The sequence below is a fragment of the Neofelis nebulosa genome, chromosome 12 (assembly GCF_028018385.1).
Source record: "Neofelis nebulosa isolate mNeoNeb1 chromosome 12, mNeoNeb1.pri, whole genome shotgun sequence".
In the NCBI taxonomy this organism is placed as follows: domain Eukaryota; kingdom Metazoa; phylum Chordata; class Mammalia; order Carnivora; family Felidae; genus Neofelis; species Neofelis nebulosa.
Window position 1 is genome coordinate 44,291,776 of NC_080793.1, and position 22,450 is coordinate 44,314,225.

The 22,450-nt window shown below is 44.3% G+C and overlaps 1 protein-coding gene across 7 annotated transcripts in view; it reads left to right on the plus strand.

Moving 5' to 3' along the window:
* The window catches only part of MOB3B (MOB kinase activator 3B), a 203,702-nt gene that overhangs the window by 143,830 nt on the left and 37,422 nt on the right, over positions 1–22,450 (plus strand). The gene's annotated exons all lie outside the window — the stretch shown is intronic.

The window sequence follows — 22,450 nt, forward strand, 5'->3', positions numbered from 1 at the left end:
CTTGCCAGCTTCTAGGCACAAAGGATGACTCAGAGCTTGGCAATAACTAGGAACACTCGAATATGGGGAGCCTGAGACTTCAGGCAGAGGAGCCCTTGTAGAAAGAGAACTGCTTTGCTATCTAAAGCAATGGGTATCCGTACAGCTGGGTAACTTTGAGCCCCTTCATTTGGGGAGCTCCTTTTATTACTCATCACGTTTTAAGGCAGTCCAGGTGTTCACTGAGTACAAAGTGGCAGCAATAACAGATAATAACAGGTACAGTTCCAGACGCTGTGCCAACCTGTCAACGCACACATTGTCACTTCCTCACCTGTTTGACCTATGAAAAAGCTGAGGCTCAGAAAGATGAAATAAGCCAGAATGAAGGGAAGTCAGAATTATGAATCCAGGGTTTTTTGGCACCAAGGCTTCAGATTGGGAACACCTACTCCTATCAGGTTATGCCTACCCCTCGCCAATTTAATGTTACCTTCTCACAGACTTGGAAATTCTAGGGTGACACCTGAAAGGAAACGGTCTTTAATTCCATCACAAAGCAGGCAGTGCCATGAGCGGCCTGGCCTGGGGTGTCCAAAGTGGCCATTCATCCCAGACCCCTGCTGCCTGCAGCCGGCTTGGTTTGCATAGGCACTTGGCAGATTTCCAGGGACACTGAGGGAATCCCGTCTGATCAGAGGATGTGCAGAAAATGGAGGCAGCTTCCCAGTAGTTTAGCAGAGACAGGTTTGTAGCCCTGAGAATTCCAGGGAAGAGGTATTAACCCTCAAACAATCTCCAATCAGCATGGGTTGAGGTGGTAACACCAAGAGAAGACAGCATTGTTTCTGTGGATAATTGCATCTCAGAACCATAGAATGTTAGGTCTGGAAGGAACCTTAGAAATCACCTAGGCCAGGAATTTTCAAACTTTAATTTTGTCAAGTGAAATCCTACACAGAACACGAATGTCACAATGGATTGGCAGGTGGAAGAAGAGATCCCCTTGTTCCTCCCGCCAGCCTGGAAGTGCCTCAGTGCCCTAGGTAAAGACTTTGAGACAGGCTGAGCTCAGTCAAACCTCTTGTCATGTGAAGTGTTTTATCTAACTCTAGAGCCAAGAGCCTGAAACCCTACAGAGATTAGTTGAGTTCCTCCAGAGGCCACCCGGATCTTCATCTGGTGAGAGGTGTTGTGAATCAGTATTCCCCGGATGATTTCTAGGTTTAAAACGGTGACATTGGCTTTACCTCCTGCCAGCCACAGCTTCAACTGAACTTCTCTCAGCTGCGGGAAAAAGCTCAGACATCCCATTCAGGCTAATCCAACTCTCTCCTGCGAATTTTAACCAATCTCACAGGGGGTTAACAACTTTGGGAGAGAGGATTATTAAACAGCAAGAATAGTTTAAGAGCCCTGGGCCAGAACCAAGAACAAGGGTGATTCGCAATGCCAGAGGGAAGAAGGAGTGACAGTAAGAAGATGGACCAACTTCACTCCTCCAACCATCTTGCCCAGAATCCACTTTCATGAGAGGATTAGTTTAATAGGGCATGTACCTGGAAAGTCCCCAGTGAGTTCAGGAATCAGAGTATAAAAATCCCACCTATTTTTGTACTCAGCCCTCCTAAGACCTTGAGATTGGCCCAGAAAGAAGAAATAAGAACATACTTGGTTGAGAAAGGCTCAGAAATAAAGCTTCACTCCTGGTGGTGGTCTCTAGACCTGTAGTGGGCAACGATTTATACACACCCTGCAAGCAGAGGTGACCCAACTCTTCCCAGAAAGGCATGGGCAGGTTCTGTTGAATTAGCACATCAGGAATTTCACTGGGATTAATGTTTTAACCATTGTGCCAATACATTTATACCATTTTGTCTGAACATTCTCTGACAGAATAAAACCACTTTTAAGTAAGCAAGCTTTGTTTTGTTTATATATATATATATATATATATATATATATATATATATATATATAAATTATTTTTTTAACATTTATTTTTGAGAGAGAGAGAGAGAGAGAGAGAGAGAGAGAGAACATGAGCAAGGGAGGGGAAGAGAGAGGGGAGACACAGAATCTGAAGCAGACTCCAGGCTCCAAGCTGTCAGCACAGAACATTGTGCGAGGCTCAAACTCACAAACTGCGAGATCATGACCTGAGCCGAATGAGCCACCCAGGTGCCCCTATGTATTTTTTTAAAATGTTTAATTATTTTTGAGAGAGAGAGAATATGTGCACACAAGTGGGGGAGGGGCAGAGAGAGGGGGACAAAGAATCTGAAGCTGTTAGCACAGAGCCCAATTTGGGGCTCAAACTCACCAACCATGAGTCATGGCTTGAGCCAAAGTCAGAGAGGCTCAACCAATGGAGCCGTCCAAGTAGCTTAAGTATTGTTTTGTTTTTAAGTGAAAGAATGGCAGTATGAATTACTTGGATGCCCTTTGTGCTATGTTTAAAAGTTTAAAATTTTAAGAACCCAGTATGATATATTTAGAATAAAGAAATGTCTAGACTTTACCTTGTGAGCTTTGCAACTCAGTTCTTATACTCATTTCAAGGTCTGAGTCTGTTTCACTCCTGGTGCTTCCTTTACTGTGCAGTTTTTGTTAATTGGGAGGTTAACCACTGGTAGGTTTCATTTAGAACCTTCCCTGGACTGGATGGCTTTGGATCAGGTCCTACAGTTAGGAGTAAAGGTCTAGAGCCTGCTTGGACTCACAGTCTGGCTCCTCCAACTCCTTGTGGTGTGACTTTGGGCAGAGAACTCAATCTGCCTCTGCCCAGTTCCTCATCTGGGAAGTAGACAACAGTGGTGTCTGTCTAGTGAGATGATTGTGTGGACTTAGTGATGTAATGCACAGAACTGGAGGTCAGCTCTGCTGAATGACCATAGGGATGAGGGCTGGGGATTTCTGTGGCAGTCTTTTCATGCCTCTGGCTCACTCTTTGGTTTCTGGTCCACTCACCCAGCCCCTGCCAGCTCTGCATCATTCCCTGACCCAGAACCACACCTGGGGAACTATATGCATCTTTGGGTATAAAATGACTGACTGGGCATGTGATTGAAGTGATAAGAGAAATTGAGGTCTTACTCTGGCCCAGAGTAAACACTCAGCAGTTAACTGGTGTTGTTACTGTTAACATCAGCACTGACACCCCATAGCTGGCCTTCTCTTACACCAGAATCTCTATACCCATAAGATCTCAGAGGTAAAAGACACCCTAACAGTTACCAAAGGTTGCTTTAGAATTCCTGAAGATGCTTTGAAAAATTCCCTGTTCTTGGGGAAGATCAGAAGAGGGGTTGGGAATCTGTCCTGTAAACAAATGTAGGTGATTGTCATGTATAGCCAGTAATGGAAACCACCTTCTCTTACCTGAATTGCCTCCCCAACAACACTAGCACGTAGCCTCTGTTTGAACACCTCCTTGCACAGGAGGCTTGTACCATCACCTGAAGCAGTGCATCCCCACTTTTGGGCACTTCTGGTGATACGAAGTTATGTCTTTGCATTGACCTGAAGAAGGGAGGGACTGCCTCTGGCTTTAAGGAGGTGGAATATAATAGTGAAAAGAGAACAGACTTTGAAGTCAGAAAGAAATGGGCTTGAATTCCACTCCAGTGCTTATTAGTTCTGTGGCCCTGGGCAAATTTTCTTTTCCCATTTGTCTTTCCAGTGACAATCTTCCAGTATTTGAACCCTATCTTTCCAGTCTTCTCTTAGCCTCCCTATATGATAAGACCTCAGTTTCTCTTATCACTTCAATCACATACCCAGGCTCTGCCTTTGCCCAGTCAGTCATTTTATACCCAAAGATGCATATAGTTCCCCAGGTGTGGTTCTGGGTCAGGAAATGATGCAGAGCTGGCAGGGGCTGGGTGAGTGGACCATAAACCAAAGAGTGAGCCAGAGACATGAATAGACAGCCACAGAAATCCCCAGCCCTCATCCCTATGGTCATTCAGCAGAGCTGACCTCCAGGTCAAATGCTTCTGAGTCTACACCTTGACCATGTCCCTTTGGAGCTGGGACTGGGAATAGATGTCATCATACTGGCCACATCCTTGAAGTTGGTTATCAAGGAACTGGATGGGGTGAGGCCAACTCTGCCTCCTGTTCAGTTGGTCCAAATGGTGAGACCAGAGCTTGCTGGAGCGCAGGAAAACGGGAATATGGGCTGTGACCCTATTACTTACACCCAAATGCTGAGTCCTTTCCATTCTCTTAGCCCCATGATGGCTCAGATACAGGGTGTCCATATACCAACAATGCCTGGTTCGTCCTCAGCCATGCACATGGTCTTTTCAGTCTACAAACTAGGACTCCTCTACCCATTGTGTGGGTCAGAAAGAGAAAGGAATATTTTGAGGTCTGATTTCTGAAGATCTTTATTACTAGTCACATGTCTTCAGAAAACTTGTTTAACCTCTTTGAGCTCAGTTCCTTCATCTGTAAAATTGGGATACAAGTACTACCTACCTCATAAGATCACAAGAAGGATTAAATGACATTGTGTATACAAATGCTTAGTACAGGGGCACCTGGGTGGCTCAGTTAGTTGGTTAAGCATCCAACTTCAGCTCAGGTAATGATCTCGAGATTCGTGAGTTCAAGCCCCACGTTGGGCTCTGTGCAGTCAGCTTGGAGCCTGGATCCTGCTTCGGATTGTTTCCCTCTTTCTCTGCCCCTCCCCCCTTGCGTGTGCTCTCTCTCTCTCAAAAATAAGTAACATTAAAAAATTTTTTAAAAAGCAAATGCTTAGGACATACTAAGTGATTGGTGTGGGTTGGCTTCTTGGGAGGAAGAGGTGCAGCTGGGAATGGCTGGTATCCCACCCCACCACCACCACCTGTGAAAGCAGCCTGGGGGCTGCAACCGCCCATCGCTCCATCTCTCCATCTCTCCCAGCACAGGACCTGGGCTTCAAATGAAAATGTGACTATCAGCACATCTGTCCAGTTGGCCAGTCCTGTTTGAGGCAAATCTAAGTAGCACATCAAAAGGAATTTGAATTTTACAGAGGAAATGTCAATGTCTTGGAGGATATTTCTTCCTTTCTTAAGCTTTTATAGGTCACCATTCATTGTGGCCTTTCAGTTTCATGAAGTTTCAATTTAGCATGGAAAATGTGGTCTGACCAGCTACGTGAGCATCACCTGGGAGCTTGATGGAAGTATAAAGCCTGGACCCCACCCCGAACATGCAGAAACTCTGGGGTGCAGCCTAGCAATCTGTGTTTTAGTGAACCCTCCAAGTGCTTCTTAAGGCCCCCATTTGAGAACACTGGTCTAGATAATATGGGGTCCTTCCTTCTCCCTCTCCTCCCACCCCTGGCAGTTTTCACATCCAGGTGACCAAGCCTGTGACCAAGCCTGTGTCTTTAGCCATATATTTTCAGTGCTTCCACAATTTTTAAAATTTTTTTTAACATTTATTTATTTTCAAGAGGCAGAGAGAGACAGAGTGTGAGTGGGTGAGTGGCAGAAAGAGAGGGAGACACAGAATCCGAAGCAGGCTCCAGGCTCTGAGCTGTTAGCACAGAGTCCGATGAGGGGCTCGAACCCACTAACTGTGATATCATGACCTGAGCTGAAGTCGCATGCTTAACCAACCGAGCCACCCAGGCTCCCCTCAGTGCTTCCACAATTTGAAGATAGCTCCTGAGAGAATGATTGATGTCTTATCCTGGGAGACTCATCTGTTCTTGCCACTGGGAGGTGTAATCTAAATCCAAGCCTGTGCTAGACAACAGTCAGGGAACAAGCATTTGTTTGGGATGTTAAAACCATCAGATCAGTTGGTTTCTTCCACCTCTGAAGCTTCCTTCCAGCCTCCTGACCACTAATAATGGTATCTTGGATGGGTAATGATAATAGCAAATATTTTTCGAGCTCTTCCCATGTTGCAAAATACCTTTCATTATTTTTTTTTCCATTTAATTCTCATAATAACCAAATGAGGTAGGTGTATTGTTAATATTATCCCCATATCCTGTATGGTGAAACTGAGCCTTAGAGGAGCTAATTCACTTGCCTGAAGTCATTTGGCTAGTCCGTGGCAGACAAGAGACTTGAACTCAATCTGTCTGGTAGCAGATTCTATGAATCTTCAGTAAACTCCCTTGCTTGGTTAGGTATGCTATATCTCTGGACCAGGAACATGGACAAGGAATACCCTAGGCCAGTGGTCTTAAATTTTAGCATGGATCAGGATTATCTGGAAAGCATCTTAAAATGCACTGATTGCTGTGCCCTGGTCCCAGAGAGTCAGATTCAGTGCCTCTAGCTTGGAATTTGGGAATTTGCATTTCTAGTGAGTTCCACATATTGCTGGTGCTGCTGTTTGAAGGACCACACTTTAAGATCACGGCTCTAGGCCAGTGTTTCTCAACCAGTGCTACACACTAGAATCATCTGGAGAATTTCAGATTCAATTTTTTTAGTGTGGGACATTGCCATTCTTTTGTGTGTGTGTGTCTGTATGTGTGTGCGTGTGTGTGAGTGCGTGTATGTAATATGATTCCCAAATGATTCTAATGTGCAGCCAGGGTTGAGAGAACCACTGCTATACTCAAAGGAAGACTATTAACTGCTTTCTACAGCCTTAGTTCTTCAGTCCTACGTCAGGGCTTCTCTTGCAAAGGTGTTCACAATGACAGGGAACCCACTGATATGCCAGGGAATACCAATACTATCCTGCAGGATAAATAGAGCCCATTCATTTTATTTCAAGGTTTACAGAAAAGTTAATAATTTCTATAAGACAAATGGATCTACTGTGGAGTAAAGTGCAAAATGTGCATGAACTACTAATACAATCTATGAGATTCAACCCATTCCTAAGAATCTAACCAAGGAACATTGTCAGAGACTAATTGCTGAAGATATACTCAAGGAGAGTCACTCAAACATATTATTTTGTCCTCGTCATTGCTGAATCTGTGACAATCCATTGCTCAAAGAATATTTATATGTACTCATGATATAATATTAAGTGTAAAAAAGAGGATACAATGTATTATATGATTTTAATCTTATTTTTAAAAACAATATACCATTTACATACATATATATACACATATATATACATGTATATGTATATATATATTCAAAGATAAAAGATTGGAAGTTAACACACCAAAATACTATCAGTGGTTATTTCATGGTAGGATTATGGGTGATAATAATATTTATACTTGACCAGCATTTTCTGATTTTTTAACAATATTACTTTTGTGATTAGACCAAAAGAATTTAGGCAATGACTTATCTTTATAAGTACATATTCCGAAATACCTGTCTGAAAATATAAACCATGGATTTATAAGTCAGAAGTTTTTTCACCAAACTAGAAAACATTTAAAATTGCTAATTACTATTTCAAAGGGTGCTAATGCATTTCAGCCCAGGAAAGTAAAAACTTCATGAGAACTTAGGAGAGGTAGTACTGGGCAAGGAGACACGTGCCCTGCAAGGTGGTTTCCTTGGGACTCCTAGGAGGCTCTCAAGGTGCACAGTCCTCTCCAGTGAGTAAGCTGGCTGACGGTGCTTCTGTGTGACATCATCAAAGCATCACCATAGTTAGTTAGTGTAGAATAGACCAAATATGCCAGAAGGGGAGTTTAGCAATGTCTATGTGTATCATGCAAATGTGCAGGCAGTAAGAAAATCAAGTCTATGTAAATGTTAACAAAGAAAAGGCATAGGGAGGACACTCCTGTGTTGCAAAACACCAAGCCCATCGCCTTCATTAATCCAGATGCCTGTCTGTTGATGCTCCTCTTGGAGTTGCCTTCAAATAAGCAAATGGTGCCCTCTGCACATTTGTGTCAGAGGACTAGAAAGAGGATGGTGCCAGTCAGTGCTCAGAGAGGCCTGGGAAGGAGGAATCTGAAAATATTACATACTCGGGGGCCGTGTCACTAGGGTAATAATTTTCCAGTATAGCCAGTAGACATTTTCTATGCAACCAAGCCTCACCTGGCCACACAAAACAAAACCACCTGCTTCTACAACAGCTGGGACTGGTGACCCAAGTTAGAGTAGCAGGTGGCAGGCCAGTGGGCACCATTCTGGGGCGGCCCCTTGGTGGAAAGAGCCCCTTCTGCCTGAAGGGCAGAAGACTCATCCCAAGGAAGGGCATCCAGCCAGAAGTGCCTACCATTTACTGCAGTCAAATTTGCAACCATGTGCAATGTTTTCTTTAAAGGGTCCAAGCTGACAAAGTGAATGAATGAATTGAATGGGGCTGCCCAGGGGAATGGAGCATCTCCCAATTACAGGAAGCAGGTATCACTTAGCTGTTGCCATGAGGGAATTTCAGGCCAGCTGTGACAGGTCTTCTGAGTTTTTCCAAAAGAAGCCAGAATTCTTGATCTTTGTACTATAGTTCCCAATTTCTAAATGTTGGCAGCATTGCAAAATACTGTGTGGTCCAAAGAAAACATGCCTGCTGGCTGGTTTTGGCCTGCAGCATCAGCCTCTTCCCTCTGCTTTAGAATCTCAGATGCTAAAGAGGCAGTTGCTGGAGTCCCCTTGTCTTCTTACCTCTCTTCCCACCTACCCCCACCAAATTCCAAGTGACGAATTCCTGAACTCTCAGACTGCCCTCCTCAAATGTCATGCTTTATTAAGGACCTTAAAACTGGCTAATGGCCTCACAGTAATTTATTTCAGTTGAGGATTTTTAAAACGAGCTATACAGAGGTATTTTCTGGAAAATGAAGTTAATTTAAAAAATAATTTTAAAGGAACCGCCCTGGATTTTGAGGGGTAAATCGTGTTTTATTTGAGAAATGTGTGCTTCCGAGTGAGGCCGGTCTGGGTTGAAATTCCAGCTTTACCACCTGTCATTTGTATCTCTCGGGCAAGTGACTCAGCCTCTCAAGCTTCTCATTATCTCATCTGCAAAGGAGGGGTGGGGGGGCGGGGCGGGAAACAACTCATGGGTTTATTGGTTTGTTTAGGGTAATCAGTATTAACGAATGTTAATGTCTGATGCCATTAGGTGCTCAGGAAGTATAAAGTTTCTCTTAGGAGCCAAAGTAACTGAAACTTTCAATTGCAAATGTTACAAAATAGCCTCATAAATCATTTACATATTTAATATTAGAATTTTTAAAATCCACTTTCTTCAGGTATCCCATTGTAGGAGTGCCTGGGTGGCTCAGTCATTTAAGCAACTGACTCTTGATTTCAGCTCAGGTCATGATCTCTCAGTTCATGAGTCTGAGCCCCACATTGGGCTCTGTGCTGACAGGCTGACAGCATGGAGCCTGCTTGGGATTCCATCTCTCTCCCCCTCTCTCTGTCCCTCCCTGTGGGTGCTCTCTCTCTCTCTCTCTCTCTCTCTCTCTCAAAATAAGTAAAATAAACTTAAATACATACACATACAAGAAATCCCATTGTAGGAAGTAGTGTTGCAGTTGAGATGGGAGAAAAGGGGAAAATCAAGAGGTTGAGGGGATGAACCTGAGGGGTGTCTGCCTGGGGGAGGTCCTAGGTTCAGTGCCCAAATTCAGTTACATATAAGGTGACCTTATGATTTATCAGTCCATTTTAACTCTTGCTCACTGCTGAATCTCTAGTATCTAGCACACCACCAAATAAATAAATGTTTGTTAGTTATGTAAATTGGTTAGTGAACAAATAAAGAGCGTAGGTGGGAGTTTTATCTGGCAAGAATAACTAGGAGCTCTGTTCAGACCATGCTATGTATTAGAGACTGTCTGCTTCCCAATAACTGGACAGCTCTGTTCAGACCATGCTATGTATCAGAGACTGTCTGCTTCCCAGCCACGGGTCATGTACAGTCACATGGAGCCTGCCCTCAGGAGAGCCCTGTGCTCGGTTGAATACTCTGCTGTCATCATCTTGAAATTCTTAATAATTTGTGAACTAGGGGCTCTGCAAATTATGTAGCCATCCTGATCAGAGTTTCATCAGTAAACATAGAAATGTCAGTGCATGAACCAAAGGGAAAAAATTATGGTTCCAGGGCCTAATCAAATATTTGTGGTCCACAGAGTGGTATTTTTTATCTAAATAAAATTTTTAGTTAGAATAGTTTTAGATTTATCCAAAAGTTTAAAGGTAGTACAGAAAGAACCCATATATCCCTCACACAGTTTCTCATGTTGGTAACATCTTACATTACATTTATATCTATAATACATGTGTCATAACTAAGGAACTAACAACAGTACTATAAACTCCACACAGTATTCACATTTTATGAATCTTTCCCTAATGCCCCTTTCCTGTTCCTGGATTCCATCCAGGACACTGCATTACATTTAGCCATCAAATCTGTTTAGGCTCCTCTGGGCTATGATGTTTTTCTCAGACATTTCTTGGTTTTGATGACTTTGACAATTTTGAGCAGTACTTGTCAAATATTTTATAGATTGTCCCCTCAGTTTGGGTTTCCCTGATGTTTTTCTCATGGTTAGACAGGGGCTATAAGTTCTTGAGAGGAAGACTACAGATATGAAGTGACATTTTCATCACATCATATCAAAGATCTATGCCATGCACGTGACTTGTCATTGATATTAACCTTGATCACCTGGCCAATGTAGTGCTTGCCAGGTTTCTCCATTAACTCTTTCCATACTTTTTGGAAGTAAGTCACCTAGTGTACCCCACAATCAGTGGTGGGGAGGGGGCCTCCACCTCCTTTAGGGGGAAGTATCTACATAAGTTACCTGGAATTCCCCTCCATGGGACGTTTGTCAATTTTCCATTCATTTATTCAACCGCCTATCAGTCGGGACTTGTGGATATTTATTTTATACTTTGGGTTACAATCCAGTACTCTTCCATTTATTTTGTTGCTCCCATTCCAGCGCTGGTGGTTCACGAGCTCTTTCAGGTTGCCTCCAGTGTCCCTTGGATATGCCCCTAAGGTTGTGATTTTATTGAAGACATCCTTTCTTTCTGGCACTACAAGGTGCCAGGCTGTCTTTTACATTTCCTTCTGCAGCCCTAGAATCAGCCGTTTCTCCAAGGAGCCCTGATTCCTTTTATTCAAGAATGGTATTAGAAGCTAAGATCTGGAGGGCACCTGGGTGGCTCAGTTGGATGGGCATCCAACTTTGGCTTGGGTTATGATCTCATGGCTCATGAGTTCAAGCCCCACATCAGGCTCTGAGCTGATAGTGCAGAGCCTGCCTTGGATTCTCTCTCTCCCTTTCTCTACCCCTCCCCAACCTGTGTGCACACACTCTCTCTCTCAAAAATAAATAAACTTAAAAAAAAAAGAAGCTAAGATATGGGTGTTGTGTGCTCATTGCTGTAGCTCATTACTACCAGAGTATTTTACATTTTTTAGTGTAAATCTTTAAAAATTAAGCTGTCATCTTATAGAAAGTCAGCTTTTCCAAGCTAACTATGTAAAAATAAATAACATTAATAAATTAAATGTTAAAATTTTTAATGTTTCTGAATTAACCACCAACATTTAACTATAAACAGATTCCACATTGGAATCTAGGCTCCTAGAAGATCTGGCAGTCCTAGACCCATATACCCCCTCAACAGCAGTCAGCTGAGGCAGAAGGGCTCTTGTCCTTTCCTGCCTAGAGCCCTCTCGGGTTGTCACTGTACACACTGCTCACTATCTTATTACACCCAGCCGACTATACTCTTCTTTTTTTCTTTCTGACCCTTGAAGGCATTCGATTTTGTGATTCCTGGTTCAGACTGTATTCAAGTAGGTAATTTACAGATACACAGCTTAGTCCGTGATTTTAGCTGAACTTGGATCCCAGAGATCAAGTATCAGAGCTCTATTTCTGGTTTGACCCTTCTCTTACTGGTTCACCCTCATTGGCTCTTACATGCAAATACAGTGACTCACCATTTCTTGCTCAGTCCCTGCCTTCACCCCTCCAGCTCAGGTGTAAAGAGTCATCTGCGTCCACTTGGCATTTTCCCCTCAGCTTCAGGCTTCAAGGGTCTTTGCAGGCAGGGTCTGCCCTGAATGTCTTTGGCCAAGTGTCCTTTTCTTAGACTCTTTCTGTCTGGAGAAGATCCCCCAACAGTCACAACCCTACCTCAGATTAATTTCTTCCTGGTCACTGTTGTCTTGTGGCTCTGCAAAGCACTCCTTAAATTGGGTTGCAGTCATCATTCTTTCTGGATCTGCCCACCCTTTGCAAAAAGGATCTGTTGCTCTGCTGTCTTCTCCCTGTCCCCTACTTACCCCTGTCATGTATCAGGAGTATTTGTCAGTCAATCCTGGCTTATTTCTGACTTTGCTAAATTTGGAAAACTACCTGTCTGGCACTTTTCTATTTATATGAAAATACACACTTCAGTACAAATACACAATACGGTTTGAGGGGTTGCTTCTTTCTCTTTATGAGTGAAAACCTGATAGAAAAATGCATTTCTCTCTGTGATCTGCCAAGTATGAAGAGATACAAGTATCAACTTTCACTGAAGCCTTATAACTTCAGACATAACAAGGTTAAACATGGGCCTGTTTTTCAATTCCCCCGGGGAAACTTTCCACAGAGCAAGAGTTTTCAGGCAGTAACTCAAGGCCACTGCTTGGGGATGGGAAAAGCAAAGGCAACCCAAGCAGAAGTTTTCACCACCCACACTTTACATGGTCATTTGTTCATGTATTCACTCTACAGATACTCACTGAGACCACCATGTTCTGGTATGCATTTGATGCCAGGGATAACTGTGAACAAGAAAGGTAAAAGTACATTCCCTGACAGTACAAAATTTTCAGTCCAGGGGGAGACTTAAAAAATGGACAATTATAATGTAGCAAGTGTTGTCATAGGAGAAGTACAGGGCGTCATGATATGCCTGACTTGACTGGGTTAGGTGGACAAGGAGGATATCCTAGAGGAAGTGATGATGGAGTTGAGCCTTGAATAACAAATGGGAGTTAGCCAGAGGAGAAGGGGAAGTTGAAGAAGAGGGTTTCCAGCTGCCAACTCTTCAGTATGGGGCAACTCCCAGAGTGAGCAGAATAGGATCTTAGCTCCAGAAGACTGGAGTATTATATACAAATTAGGAGGCTCCGGAAGTGATGATGGAGAGATAAACAAAGTTGAAACCGTAGAGGGTCTTGCTTGCTGTGTTAAATAGCTCTGATGTTACCTTAAAGCAGTAGGAAGCTGCTTTAGAGTTTAATGCAAAAAGGTGGATGGCTTGGTTAGATTTGTATAGTAGGAAGATTATCTGCCTGCCCAGTGGGAGATTAGAAAAAATCCAAGAGTAGAGGGGAGAAGCTCCAGCAAACCAGGCAGGAAATGATGGTGGCTTGAGCTAGAGAAGTGGTGGTAGAGGTGGAGGGAGAACTCTTCAGACAAGATTTGGGATTAATTGCCCTTCATCACATCATGGAAAAATGAGTCTGCTGGTGAATAAAGGAAAGTGTTATTTGTGATGATGCTCATAGTACATCATCCAAGACAAGAAGGCAGAGTCATTTTCAGATTCCAACTGGCGCTCATGATCAAAGTGCAGGTACTTCTGTCTGACTTTCTAGTACTAATGAAGTTGATTATCATCTTGTTCTCACTCCACCCCATTTGGCCCCATTTGATTTTCAGCAAATTCAGCACATCTGAACTAGCTACAGTTTGTTTTTTACGGCTTTTATTGCCTTTCTGTAGTGAATGAGCATCTTCCTCAGGATTTCCTGGGTCTTTCTCAGTCTACTTCCACCTCCATGCTGCGATGGCAGAGGGCGAAGGCAGACATCCTGGAGATGAATGGGCAGATAAGGAACAGCCTCTGGCAGTAGGGAAGTGACATGGGGAGAAGAGGGAAGTGTGGGAGGCAGGCACATTGTATTTACAGTCGCTCCTTTGGGTGGCTGAAACAGCACTTCCTCTGCCTGGCAAAATGGCATGTCTGAAAGAATTAACGATCTGTTTAGAACATATAATCACATGCTAGTCTATTTTCCTTTGGTCCAACCACTGTGGTGGTAGGTCAGAGGGCAACACAGGGGGCACTGGGGAAGGGCAAAGGGAGTTGGGGAACAGGGTAGTAGCCAGTTTATTTCTAACCATTTGCAGCTGTCAGCTTGTTTGGGGACTTTATTTTTTTTAAGGCAGAGGAACAAAGTCTTGCTACACGGGATTGTTTTGCTTGGCATGACGAACAGACACTTTCTTGAGGAACGCACAGAGATAACACAAAACATCTGCTTCAAGGAGTCAGTCCTCCGCAGCTGACTTTTCATCAGCCTGAGCCCGAGCACATGGGGCTTCTTTAGATCAATATGTAGATACATTTAGGAGGCGGGAGAACGGTGATGCAATGGGCAGGCAGGAGGCGGAAGCTAAGAGGAGGAGGATGTGTATTTGTAAGAAACAGATCTGTGTTATGAGGTTTTTTTCACTGTTTGTTTTCCTCGTGATCCAATTGCATTTTGTTTTGCAAGTGTTTGGGAAATGGTATGTTCTCGGCCACGCTGCCAGCGGAGGTCTGTTTTCTTTTCCCACGTGTGTGGGATGTTGTTTTTCTTCAGGAACTATTGAGAATGAGGGAATTCTATGGCTTGTGCAGGGATTTTCATCCATGCACTCTTCGGTTACTGGACCCCGAAGACAAAAAGGACAGCACAAATGCCCTCAGACGTGAGTGACGGTTTTTTTTTTTTTTTTTTTTTTAAAGTTTTTTTTTATTTTTATTTTTGGGACAGAGAGAGACAGAGCATGAACGGGGGAGGGGCAGAGAGAGAGGGAGACACAGAATCGGAAACAGGCTCCAGGCTCCGAGCCATCAGCCCAGAGCCTGACGCGGGGCTCGAACTCACGGACCGCGAGATCGTGACCTGGCTGAAGTCGGACGCTTAACCGACTGCGCCACCCAGGCGCCCCTGAGTGACGGTTTTAAGGGGAGTTGTGGGCATTTCTGGTTGTTGTCATTTGTGTGCTATCAGGGGTCCCAAAAGGATGGGCCAGAACATTAGGTTTCATCTTGTGCCATGTGGAAACTCCTTAGACAACTCACAGGATGTTCCCCAGATCCACTTTCCAGGAGAGTTTGCCCTTTGAAGAAAAGGTAACTTCGTCTGTCCTGTTTCATTTGTCCTTCCCCCGCACCCTGGGCTTTGATGAGGAAGAGCCAAAGTTTCCTAACAGCTGTTAACGCCGGCTGTTAGTTCTGTTAGTTACCGGGTGCTCCTGAGTGCCTGCTGGCACTGTGCTCCCTGTTTAACCCTCACAATCTCACAGACACCTAGGTCTAATTATCCCCATTTCTCGGATGAGGAAATGAGCCTTTTCATTCGCAAACTTGCTCAAGAGCAAGCAGCCCGGAAGTTTCCCAGCTAGAATGTGAACCCAAGTCTGATGGCCACCAGAACCAGATACCTTAGCCACTGTTCTTAATGCTGGACGACACATGCATTTGGAGAAGTAAGAGCCAAACCTCCGCCTTCCACCTTCGTCTTTTAACAAGCTTTGCCTCTCCAGTTTCTCCAGTTGGATGAAAGAGATGAAAGGAGCTGTGAGAACACCCCATTGAGTGTCCTGGCCGAGTGGAAAGAGCACAGGCTCCAGAATCAGAGGCTGGACTTCAGACCCCTTTTCATCACAGCCTAGTTTGAAGTCCCAACCAGTCGGTCCCCTCGCCTTTCTGAGCTTTGATTTCAGGGTCAGCATGTGGCTTGAGAGCTCAGCTCTGGGTCTAGCACTTGGCAACTATTGGTTACATGGTGAGCCCACTCCAGGCTCCCTGCCAGGCACCGAGGATCGGCTGCAAGAACCCTCAGGGAGGGTACGGTCTAGGAGAGAAGGCAGACCTGAGTCAGGGTCCACAGAGAAGTATGAAATTACCATGTGGGATCTGTGCTCAGGAAGGTTCAGCAGATGGCAGACAACCTGAGGCTGGAGATGATGGAAGTCTTTGAGCTGAGCTCTTAGGAAGTAGAGGCATTAACAAAATAAATGACAGGCTGGAATATCTGCCAATTACTTATGGAACCTGGGATGTTTGAGGAAAGTTCTCTGCTGTCCCTGGAGACAACCTCTTAGCCCTTACTTGCTACATCTCCATAGTCCGGGTCCAACCCAGTGTGATCATGGACCAGAGTCTCCTCCCCAAGCATTGGACATTCTCTTAAAAGATAAAAAACAGGGGCGCCTGGGTAGCTCAGTCGGTTAAGCGTCTGACTTTGGCTCAGGTTGTGATCTCGCGGTCCATGAGTTCAAGCCCCGCGTCAGGCTCTGTGCTGACTGCTCAGAGCCTGGAGCCTGTTTCAGATTCTGTGTCTTCCTCTCTCTCTGACCCTCCCCCATTCATGCTCTGTCTCTCTCTGTCTCAAAAATAAATAAACGTTAAAAAAAAAAAAAAAAACAGAACAGGAATGTGCTATAGCTAGCACAGAAGCTTTCACCTGGGTCTTGAGTTTGGGACCTTTGTCTTCAATCTGTGGCTCTGTTATCCAAAGCATTTCTGCATTCTCTGAGGGACTCTTCTTTTGCAGCTTCCATAACAGAACAAAAGAGAAAACATAGGCCATTTAGATAGTTTATTTTCTTTCAGGGGTTTTCTAAAAGGAAGGATTGAATGGGGCATCTGCTTAACAGTGCAAGGGAAGGGAGAGGAGGGGGGAGGAAGGAAGAAAATGGATTGAAGCTCAGAAATTACTGGAATTTTTTATTAAATTTTGTTTGGGAGAAAGGAGATTTACTAAGTCCGAGATAAAAGGCAAATCCACATGGGGCCCCAGAGAAATTATTATATTCCATGCTCGATTTAGCTCTCATACTGACTGTGGTTTGGAGATCAGAAAGTTGTGGTTAGGCACATTCATAAACTCTGCAGGACTCTGTCAGATGCTGGTTCCCTGCCGAGCACCACATCTTCCTGAGCAGCAGAGGCAGGGCTGGGGGCTGCCTGTCAGGCCTTCAGGAGAGTCCAGGCCCCCCAGTCTCACCTTACCCTCTGCCTTCATCCCTCCTGTCTGGCTCAGCCTCCTCCTTGGCCTGATCATCCAGCAAACTCCAGTCTTGCTTTGAGTCTAATTGTTGAGCAAATTCCTGAGGGAAGCACATACAAGTGATTGGCTTGGGATTCTGACCTCTGCCCAGGCATTTTGCCTCAGCTCCCTCTGGAATCTGGGCTCAGCCTGGCCCTGTTTTAGGTTCACCAACTTCGTTTCAGTACTGACCCATTTGCAGAGACCCAACTCCATCATATGACCCAAGATCATCCAGGTCCAAGGTTGTGTGTGTGCATGTGTGTGTATCACCTCTGTAGAGAACACTCTTCTGAACACATCTTCTCATTTGGGGATAACTTCTTAGAGTCTGAAATTCCCCAGCTTGAATCTGAGAGTCCTGGGATGTGGCTCAAGGTGGGGTGGTGAAAGAGATTGCCCTGAGACTCAATCACTGATTGCAAATCATTTAGAGACCTTCTGATCAAAGGTTGTTTTCTTTATCAATTAGTACATATCTGTCTGGGATTATGGTCACATGGCTTATCTGGTTTATAATAAGACTAGTCAAAGTTTAACTCCAAACCCTTCAGACATGCAATCTACTTCAGTTAAGACTACTGGTTAATATTGTCTAGCATTAACTTTCTAATTGAGTACAGTAACTGAAAATTAACTATCAGCACCTGAAAAAATACATTGAAAGGCAAATAAGGGAGGTTTTAATGATAAGAAAAGAGGAGTTTCAGATTTTTTTCTTTCCACCTCCTTGTTGAAATCAAAATGTTCTTATCACAGAGTTCTCCTCCCTTTTCACCGAAGGCAGTGTGAAGCTTCCCATGTCAGGACCTTGTCAAGACCCTGGCAAAACACTGTTGTTCTGCTGTAGGCTTTTTTCCTCCCCCAAATAGGAAATGATAGAGTCACATCTTGACTAAATAAAATCACTGCTCTTTTATGATTCACTTTTGATTGATAAGTATTCCCTACCTAGGTCTGTGCCAGGTACTTTTAAAAGCAGACTCAGAATTTAAAACAATCCCTTTGTTCAGGGAGCTTACAATAATATGAGACATAAATATGAGAAATTTGTAGAAGATAATATAAGGCAGAATGTAACCCAGTGCTTAATTGAGTACTTGCCACTGTGAGTTCTTTGTAAGTTCAGAACTGATGTGTTAATGCCCAAACTGCCCTCATGAAAATAAATATGCAGGAGGAATTTAATCCCAAAGCGTCTTCCAAAGAACTTTGGGTCTATGGGATACTAAAAATAACAGTTCACAAGAGGGTGCTTACTATCTGCAACGCATTAGGCAAAACCTTTTTTATGTGTGTGTGTTTAACCTTCACAACAACCTCATGAGCTACAGACAACATTAACATCCCTGTTTCTTTCTGGATGGGGAAACTGAGGCTTAGAGGGACTAACTTTGCACATGACTACCTTGTGAATAGAAGGTAGAGTGACATAGAAATGAAAGCTGGGGAGTATGATTACAGACTGTGTTTTAAACCAGTAGATATTATGGGGCGGGGGGAGGAGTTTAGAGTAAAATAGGACTTTTTCCTACAGGAATTCTCAGATCCTTTATTTTGCGGAGATACATTGTAAACCTCTATGAAAACAGCATTTAAAATTTCTTTTAATATTTATTTTAAAGAGAGCGTGGGGGAGGGGCAGAGAGAGAGGGAGACACAGAATCCAAAGAGGGCTCCAAGCTCTGAGCTATCAGCACAGAGCCCAACGTGGCGCTCGAATTCATGAACCATGAGATAAGTCAGACATTTAACCAACTGAGCCACCCAGGCACCCCAAAAGCATCATTTTTGCAAATACATTTGATCTCATGATCCTCTTTTTTTAACCAAGGATCTCCCAAGATGAGTGATTTTCAAAACATGGCTTGGGAAATACTAAAGTGAAGGGTGCATAATATCTCACACACGCAAGAGAAGCAGAGGGACAGAAGGTTGGATGTGGTCCTGAGCTGGATCAGTGGTGCCACATGTCCACATAGCCCTTTGCCCAGACCCAGCCAGTGTACAGCCCCCTCAGCTGCCAGCCATCATTATAACAAGCCCAGCATCCGTTTGTGATGATTCATTAGCCTTTCATTCTTCCTATTGCTGGATTGTATGCATTTAAAGCAAGCAAACACACATTTTCCAAGCTCCTTCCATAAGCCAGGTACTGAGCTAAGTGCAGGTCATAAAATGGTGATCTGTTCCCTGCTACCATGGAGCCTGCAGTAACAGGATGCAGAAGAAAAGACCTGAGTTTTAGAGCCAAATCATTATCTCCTTTTAGCTATGAGGCTAGGAGCAAATACTTTCACTGAGCTAAGCCTCAGTTAAAAACAAAGCTGCAACAATAATATCACTGCTCAGGATGTCCCTGAGACTAAAGGACTTCACACACATATGTAACAGGCATCACCCAAGGATCCCTTTCCTTTGGCTCCTTGGCCAAGGAGCCCTTTCCTTGGCTCCTTTGGAAATTGGATACGTCTTAGCAGCCCCATGAAGACAAAAACCCTCAGATGGATCACTTTTCATGATCTGGCCCATCTGGGGCCTGTCAAGGAAGGGAGTGGATCAGCAGGGCTGAGTCTTGCCCTATCTTGCTGCCATGAAGCCAGTTACACAGGGTGAGATAGTTGCAGAGTCCACCAAAGGGTTAGACATCCAGTTCTCTACATCAAAGGGAGTGGTCTCTTCTACCTCCCACCTTCTGAAGGCTTATTTAAAACACACAGACATACATGCTACACAGACATATGCATACATGTACGTACACACATATAAACACACAGATTCGTACATGTAACACACATACACTCACACATATACACACATACATACATATACGCATGCACACATATATCCACAAATATACACACATACGTACATATGCACACACACACAAATCTGAACACCTGGAAGGCTGAAGAGAAGAGGGGGAAAGAGCTAAAATATTACACAAACTATAGGAGTGGCCCCTGAACCATAGATATTATGGAATGAATTTCCCAACTGCTGTGTAGCTTTCTTACTCTTAATCCCATGCTCTGTGAACTGAAATTTTATCTCTGGTGCAGCAGAGAACTCACTGGGGTTTCTGGGCTCCCTAGAACTCTCAGTCCAGGACTTGTCAGCTTCCAGAGTTGGCCTGAGGTGACTGGTATATGCTGAGCACGTCCTGACTTGAACCATTTGCAACGTTCACTTTTGAAGAATGAATTGCGTGTAAGGGAGGGAATGGTGGAAGGGTCAGATCCAACTAAGCCACTAGAGTCCCGAGGAATTCAGGTGAGAAATTAAAAAATAGAACTTAGTATAAAAGTTCCCACTACATACCCATTACAGTACAGATACTAGTACAAGGACACTGCAAAGCAAATGTTTTTATTTAATAATCCAGAAGAGTGAAGTAACCTGCCTATACAGCTAGTAAATTGTAGGGCCAGGACTTTAAAAGTAGACCTTGCAGATTCTCAAAGCAACTCAGCTATTCTCAAGATAATTTCCAGCCATATCCCAAAAGGGAGAGATAGAGGCAAACCAACTTTGAGAACAAAAGCAAGGCCAGAGACCAGGTATGGAATGGAAGGTAGCACCAGGAATTCAGAACTAAGCAGAATAGGAATGGGGGGAATATGGCAAACTGGGGACCATCTAGAGACACCTAGCAATTGCCATGAACATCCTCAGCATGCCCAATAGTTGGCTTTACCTCTGAGTCAGTGTGTGGGGCCTGGGGCTAGTCAAGCAGATGCACTGACACAGCTAAGACTCCCCATGTTCTCTAGCAGCTGGTGAGCCTCCACAGAGACTGGAGGCAGGGATGTGAAAGGTAAACCCACTGGAGGGGGTTCAGGCCACCCAGAAAGGAAGGGCCACAGAGCTGCAGGTGTGTGTTGGAGCCCCAGAGCAGGATCTCAGGTTTTCAGGGTGGTCCTGGGCTTTAGGGTTGGACAAACCTGGGTCCAGACCCCTCCTCTACTGTTTGCCAGCTGAGTGACCTTGGGCAGCTACTTAATTTTCTGAGTCTGTTTTCTCATCTTTGAGATGGAAACAATAATAATAGTACCTGTCTTCAAGTCTTGTTCTGCAAACTTAATCAACTAATGTGTAAATCTCTTGGCTCAGTTCCTACAACACAGTAAGTGCTCAGTTGATACTGGCTTTTACTGTTAGTCCCAGATCCCCAGTCCCAAGGCATGGGCAGAGAAAACACATTTCTCCTTGAAGGCAGTAGAGTGTATTAATTAGCCTTCCTCTTATCCCCTTGAATCTGTGGCTGCCAGCGATGTGGACTTCTTTCAAACTTCTCTCTCTCTCTCTCTCTCTCCACTCCTTTTCTTTTTTTAAGTCATATTTCTATACCACCAAAGAGTAACCTTTGGATGCCTTGTTTCACTTAGCAGTCGAGCTATACCTCTATCCTTGGTAGAGAGTTATACTCCAAACTTAACCAGATCTTTTGGTGTTTAGAATCAAGCGGTCTTGGTCCAAATCCCAGCCCTGCCACTTTTTAGCTAAATAGCCTGGGGCAAGTCAATCTGTGCTTCAGAGCTTCAGTGTTAGCCATCCATGACATATAGGTAGTAAAGCCTACTTTGCAGATAGGTTGTAAAGGAAAAATATGTCAGCCGCTGGTATTGTCACTGTGTGGGTTACAGGGCTCCCCTTCTCATGGGAACACACTTGGAGGGGATCCCATCATCTCTGGGACTTGAGCTTCTTTGAAGACTCCAGAACCTTCCACAGCCTGGCAGCAGTGCTTTCTGCTGGCCTCTCCTCAGCCTAGAAAACCACCCATAATTTCTGCAAGGGTCTGCCCACCACCTCCTTCCCAGCTGTACCTCACCTCCATCCCTAAATCCCAGCATCTGTTGCCCAGACAGCTGCCACGCTATGCCTGAGTCTCTCCCTGGGTTCATTTGATAGGTCCCACTTTGTTTTTGAAGAAAAGCAGGTAAGAGTGCCGGGCCCCAGGGAGACAGATCTTGCCTCTGCCAGCTGCCAGTCATGTTCTGTCTCTCCCATCGTGTCCTGGGCGTCCCAGGTGATCCCATTACAGAGTATCTCACCAGACAGCTGCCACTGGGACCCTGTGGAGGAACAGAGAACAAAATTCCAGGCTTCCTAGGGACCAGGGCCACGTCCTGAGCACACTCTCCAATTCTGATGTAAGGCTGGTTGCCATGTCTACCTTTTCTTGAGAAAGGTAATGTATTCCTTATAACAACAGCGAGGTGCTCCAGACCCTCACTGTAGTGCAGAGAGAAGGGGGCCATTCCCATTTGGTGAGCTCTTACTCTGTTCTAGGCACTGTCGAAGGATTTTACTCATGTTAGCACTCTCCAACGCATGCAAGGAAGGCTTTATTATGATCCTTCTTTTATAGATGAGAAACCAAAATTGCATGAGTACCACTTCTCATTCTTGACAGCCACTGGAAATTTTACCTGTATCGAATCCTCACAACTGTTGCAACTTTTACTTACATATGGCAAAACTGAAGCTCAGAGAGGTTATG